The 6,000-nt window shown below is 59.5% G+C and overlaps 1 protein-coding gene across 8 annotated transcripts in view; it reads left to right on the forward strand.

Annotated features, from left to right (window-relative positions):
- The window catches only part of ATP2B2 (ATPase, Ca++ transporting, plasma membrane 2), a 198,404-nt gene that overhangs the window by 136,207 nt on the left and 56,197 nt on the right, over nt 1-6,000 (forward strand). The gene's annotated exons all lie outside the window — the stretch shown is intronic.

Consider the following 6,000-nt stretch of genomic DNA (forward strand, 5'->3'; position numbering starts at 1 on the left):
GTCTCACTCGGGGTTCCAGAGTAAAGACTGTTTGAAATCAGCAATAATAGACTATTATAATCTGGTAATATAATAGCACTGACGCCTAATGTGTGAATGTTGGCACACTCTGGCTGAGGATTCCGGCGCCATCTATTAATTCACGCGTCCTTTACTAAAGCATTTCTTGAAGACCTACTTGGGGCCATTTGCTGTCGAAGTTGCTGGGGATACAACCGTGAACAGAGTCTCACAGAATAAATGAAGAAGAAACGTGCGATGGATAAGAGCTTCCAGGGTGACGGGGAAGGGGGTGACAGCTTAGGTGGGACATCAGGAGGACTTCCCGGTGGTGGTGCCGTGGAGCTGAGCCTCAGTTGAGATGCCAGCCTGAGAAATGCTTCCAATTAACGGCAAGTTTCGGTGGGGTCCGGTTCTTCGGGGTTTCCAGCTTCCCTGAGTCCACTCCTTGGGCTTTGCCACACCCGCTGACCTTTGTGCTGAGATGATGGCCTTGCCAGGAGATGAGCTGTTTCCCATGTTAGAGAAAGCGATGGAGGCTCAGAGAGCACGTAGCCACGGCCACACGGTGAGTCGTGGCGCTGGGACTTGTCTTCGGACAACCCAACCGTCCCAGTCCTCTGCTCCTCCCCCACCTCTTCCTGGCCAGGATATGTTGAGAGAAGTCACTGGTCAGCAAAAGAGCCCCCCCGACCCCGCATCTGCTGGAACCTGGGCTGTCAGCTGTCAGCTGACCGAGAACCAGGAAACCAGTGGTGTTCAGTGAGTAAGGTTCTCAGTGAACCGTGTCGCAGTCCTGGAGAAGGCAGAGGGGGGCAAACCTGGGCAGCCCCAAACTCCCCGCAGAGGGAGCTGTCAGCGCCAGGAGCAGCTTTGTAAATGACCACACCCTGACTCAGTTCCTGAAGGGCAAAGGGGCCTCTCCCGCTGTGCTGTGGCGGAACCGGCCTAGTGGTGGGGCCACGGCCCAACCTGGGGTTCACACTTCCCCTGGGCGAGGCGGTTTCGTGGCCCCCGAAACCCCAGCTCCTGGCAGGGATTTTAAGCAAATGAAAACCTGAGTGCTGATGGCTCGTGCGTGTGTGCAGTGCTGAGGGTCCCCAGGTACCCCCAGGACCCCCCTCCACCCCCCCCCCCCCCGACCACCACCCACAGCCCGGGTCAGCTCGGGGACAGCAGACTCCAGAGACATTGACAAAAGCCAGCAGCAGCGTCTCGCCTCTCCTGGCCACACCCTGGCCGCTTCCTGCGTGGCCTCTGTCTCTCACAGGCCAACGTGTGTCCCTTTCACCCCCACGGAGAAGTCGAGCCTCGAGAGGGCCGCGCAGCAGCGCTGGGGCCTGACAGAGGGAGGCACCGATTGCTGCCCCTCGCCAGCTCAGGACGCCCGCTCTGTTGCCTGCCGCCAGCGTCCTCTTGAAGCCCTGGGAGATCCAATTACCCAGACAAGGAGAGAGTCGCGGGGACGCCAGGGCGCGGGATAATCCCTTTGTGGCCGCTGCAGCTAATGGGCAGCCAGGCTGCAGCCTGGCCCTCTGGTGTCCTGTGACAGGCTCCGGGAAGGGTAGCTGTTTGATCTGGAACTTCAGGCTCTCTGGCAACCCCACACCCACCCAAGGCTTCCCCAAATTGCCCTAGCAATTACCGTCTCGGGGCCCCGCCGCGCTTCGGCCTTGCCACAGGAGTGCAGAAAGTGCAGCCAATGTGGGAGACGTGTCGCTGGGGCTGGTGACGCCAACTCTGAGGTTACCTCAGCTCTGGGCAAGAGGCTCCTTCCCGGAGAGAGGGGTTTGCTTGGCGCTGCGGCCTTCTGCTTTATGTGCACGTCTCCTCTAACTTCGCCCCGTGAGTCCTTGGGGCTCGCCTGCCTCCTTGGGAGGGGCTGTGGTGTGGGAAGTTTGCAGAAGGAGGGACGAGCTGACTGGCCACTTCTGGCTGGGAGGACTCATCACCTTTACCCTCACCGGTCACTCCTGGTCACTGGAAACACGTGGGTCCAGATGAAGAACGTTGCCCCCTTGCGCCCGAGGCTGAGGCCGTGTTCCACGATGAGGCCTGCGAGTGGGTGTAGAAATCCAGGGTGTGTGGGAGCAGACATGACTGCTTGCCAGGGCTGATCAGTCCTTGAAGGAGCGCCGGGTGGTGGGTGTGTGCCTACCGGGGGCAGCGGGCAGTCATCACAGCTTATGAAATGAAACAGCCGGTGAAGCCCAGCGCTGAGCCGTTCGGCACAGCTCAAGCCAGCTCCTCTGGGTTCTTTCCCAGCTCTGCCACTTCCTGCCGATGCCAGAGAGGACCCTCACTGTGCCTCCCACAGGAACCCCTTTAAGGGTTAAATGAATACACACGATAGGGGTGTTAGATTGCACATTATAGCGCTGGCCCCAAATGCTGTCACCTGCTCCCTGCACCCCCAGCCCTCCCTGCCCACCACACAGCTCAGGGTAATGCGTATTGACCCCGCCACAACCGGGTGCAAGACGAAATGACACAGGCCCTGCCTTTCAGGAGCTCAGAACCAAGTGTCCAAAAGAGCGGGTTCGAATGCCTTGTGATATTGATGCCCGGGGGAGGGGCGACTGTGGACAGGAGCCATCTAGCAGAGGAGGCTGGTCAGAGGCGGTTCCCCAAGAAGGCAACATGAGCTGGCCGGAGGATGAGAACCAGAGGGCGTGCAGGCACCAGACGCCAGAGCAATTAGGCATGTTCCACGAGAGTCTGCCGGGCACCCCGGCGTTCCCTGCGGAGCACTGAGCCGGGAGCAAAGATCCCAGCAGGGGAGCGGCACGTGCAAAGGCCCTGAGGCAGGCGGGCACCTGTGTTGGAGCTCTGAGGAAGAGGCTGATGTTGCAGCAGCAGGAGCTGTGGAGCGGAGCTGCCGCGCCGAAACAGCAGGAGCCACAGCGAACGGTCCTCCCACGCCCGGGCGAGTAGTGTGGATTCTCTTTGAGTGCAGTGGAAACGCTGGAGCATTTGAAGCAGAAGACAGTAACAGAGTGCGCCTGACACTGTCAAAGCACCCCCGGCGGATGGGCCAGGAACAAGGCGGGCGGGCTCAGTGAGGGGGTGGCCTAGCCCAGGGCGGCGGCGAAGGGGAGCGGTCAGATCCCAGAGAAGTGTCTCTTAGGGTGTCGGAGGTTTCCGGGGGCGGGGGCTGGGGTGGGCAGGAGGCCGTGATGCTGAGGCGCGTGGAGGCAGAGCTCAAGGAAGAGGCGGGGGGAGTGTGAGCACCTTCTCTGCGCCCGGAGTGCCACACTGGCCACCCAGCTCGTGGCCACTGTCCACGCAACGGGGGGCGAAGCGTCTCGACAGCAGGCGGGCAGCAAGCAAAGAAGCCACACGCTTTTTAAGATTTATCTGTTTATGCACACAAGAACTGGGGTACAGAACTGGGGCACAGGCCAGAGGCGCAAGGGGTGACAGGCTTCCCCAGAGACAGAGCGGGCAGCAGAACAGGCCGACTGACAAAGTCCCCTGCAGAGGGGAGCAGCGGGAGGGGCCAGGAGAGGTCTGCCGCGCCCTGTGGTCACCTCCTGGCGGGGGATCGAACTCGTGTTGCGGTGGCTGTGGGCAGCTTCACGGTGCTGCGCTGTAACCCGCCGCGCCACCAGGGAGGCCCAGGAGCCGCGGTGTTAGCCCAGGAGTATCTGTTGCAAGCCCACTCCTCTCACGGGTACGCGAAAACAGCTGTGTGGCCGTACACCACCACCTTTGTAAGAACACGTTGACTTCCTTCGATCTAGTGACTCCCCCCTTCCAGTTCTGAATTGTTCAAACAAAACATGAATGCATATGCTCCTGGCTAACAGAAAAGTTCTCCCGCCGGCGTCCTCTTGGCCACGATCAGCAATCACGCGTTCTTCCCCCTCCGGGCCCGTCCTCGTGAGATGGGGCGTGTCCGGCACGCCCGGACTCTGCCACACACTGGCACGCACGTGTGTGTCCACAGAAAATAGAAACTATTGCTTGCTTGAGTCTTCTGTTTTGTATAAATGGAACCGAGCATACAGATTGCTCTGGAACTCGCTCTTTTCACTCAAGTTTGTCTGAGAGAGCGTTCCCTGGTCTCACATACAAATGGACCTCTGTGTGTGTGTGTGTGTGTGTGTGTGTGTGTGTGTGTGTGTGACTGCTGCATGGTGGTTTACGGACTGCATGTACCACAGTTTACTGAGCCCACTCAGTTTCCAAAGACAGAAATGCATTTTTCTATAAATGTAGCTTTTGAAGGGCTTGTGGAATTTTTTCCTTTCAAAATATAAGACTTTTATTTATGTTAATGGAGGAACCCACACCACCGCGACAACACAAATATTTAGCAACACCCAGCCTGGTGACTAAGTTTTCCCCATTTTCCTTCAGGTGCTTGGCATCCTGGGAGCTAACTCTTGTCCATTGCCAAGTCCCTGTTTATAGCTAAAGGCTGCCTTGAGAGCAGCCAGCCAATGGTGGAGTCTTTGGCTTGGACTTCAGTGCCAGGTCCTGAAGCAGGCAGCTTCAGGTGTGGAAAGAATACAGCTGTGGAGCCGTGGAGCTCTGGAGCCAGCACTCATCTTTAGCTGTGTGACCCTGGGCATGTCGCGCTACTTCTCTGGGCCGCTGTTTGTCCACTCGTAACTTGCCTCTTGCAGTCCCCACGGTAGAGCACAGCCGAAAGGTCCAGGGGGAGGCTCGTGCTGACGGCGCGAAGAGCACCTCCGTGCAGGTAGCCCCCTCGGTCTGTAGCCCCAGCCAAGTTGGGGGCGATGGAGCGGGATTTGGTCCTATCCGAAGGGGTGACTCAAGGTCACGGCCCGAGAAGGCAGGAATATGCCCCTGCTTTCTGGTGATGCACTGGGGATGGCGTTGGGGCTCAGAGGGAGGAAAGGACCTCCCTGCAGACTCTGGGCCTCGCCTGTGTGCCGGACACGCCCCACCTCTGCCTCTGCTTTCGCCTTCACCCCAGCGGGCAGAGCAGATGGGCCCTGGCCCCGTTTACGGGCAGGAAGACTGAGGCCCAGAGACGCACCGCTGGCCTGCGTTCAGGGGACTGGCCTGAAGCCCACGGAGCTCAGTGGCCCCTGCTTCTGCTTCCCAAGGCCGAGCTTGCCTCTGCAGAGCGCCCCCTCCTGCAGGCCCCTCCGGCCTCCTCCTGCCCAAGGGGATGAGACGGTCTAGTCAGAGGTTTGCTCAGGACCCCCTGAGTCAAATCTCTCAAATGAAGTTCAAGCGGCCACGGGTTTTGTGTGTGCAGTAAGGCTCCCTTCTTTGCAGGTCACCCCGGGTTTGGGCAAGGCGAGTGTGCTCTCCCCTGGTCAGAGGTCCGAGGGCCCGGCCAGGCCTCGGCATCCAGCCCGGCCCTGCAGCGGGGGCACCCTGTGCCTCGCCACTCGCGCCCCAGTCTGCGGGCCGAGATCTGCCCGCTGTCGGCTGGGAAGCAGAGGCCGGCAGCGGCAGATTTCACGAAGAAAAACGCAAATCACCCAACTAAATTTGAATTTCAGAGTCACAACAAATAATTGATTTTCTATTACAACATCCCAAATCTTACATGAAATATAACTTAACCAAAAAAAATGTATCTGCAATTTGGAGTTAACGGGGGTCCTGTAGCTGCCGCCGCAGCCCTCTTGAGGCCCCGGCACCTCTGGGACACTCTCCCCTCGTCCCCACCTTTCCCGGGGTCCCCACCTGTTACAGTCCCCCCATACCTGGAGCATGAACTGGGGGGTTTCTGGGCCTAAGAATTTTGGGGGTGAGGGGAGAGATGGAGTGGGACAGGGCCCTTAGCTACCTCGGAGAAAAGAGGAGCGGTGTGCACAGGTGGGCTCAGGTGGGCTCAGGTGGGCTCAGGTGGGCCCAGGTGGGCTCAGGTGGGCCCAGGTGGGCCCAGATGGGTCCAGGTGGGCTCAAGTGGGCCCAGGTAGGCCCAGGTGGGTCCAGGTGGGCTCAAGTGGGGCCAGGTGGGTTCAGGTGGGTTCAGGTGGGCCCAGGTGGGTCCAGGTGTGTCCAGGTGGGTTC

This window comes from Condylura cristata, unplaced genomic scaffold (genome assembly GCF_000260355.1).
Source record: "Condylura cristata isolate star-nosed mole 26May11 unplaced genomic scaffold, ConCri1.0 scaffold00033, whole genome shotgun sequence".
Classification (NCBI taxonomy): domain Eukaryota; kingdom Metazoa; phylum Chordata; class Mammalia; order Eulipotyphla; family Talpidae; genus Condylura; species Condylura cristata.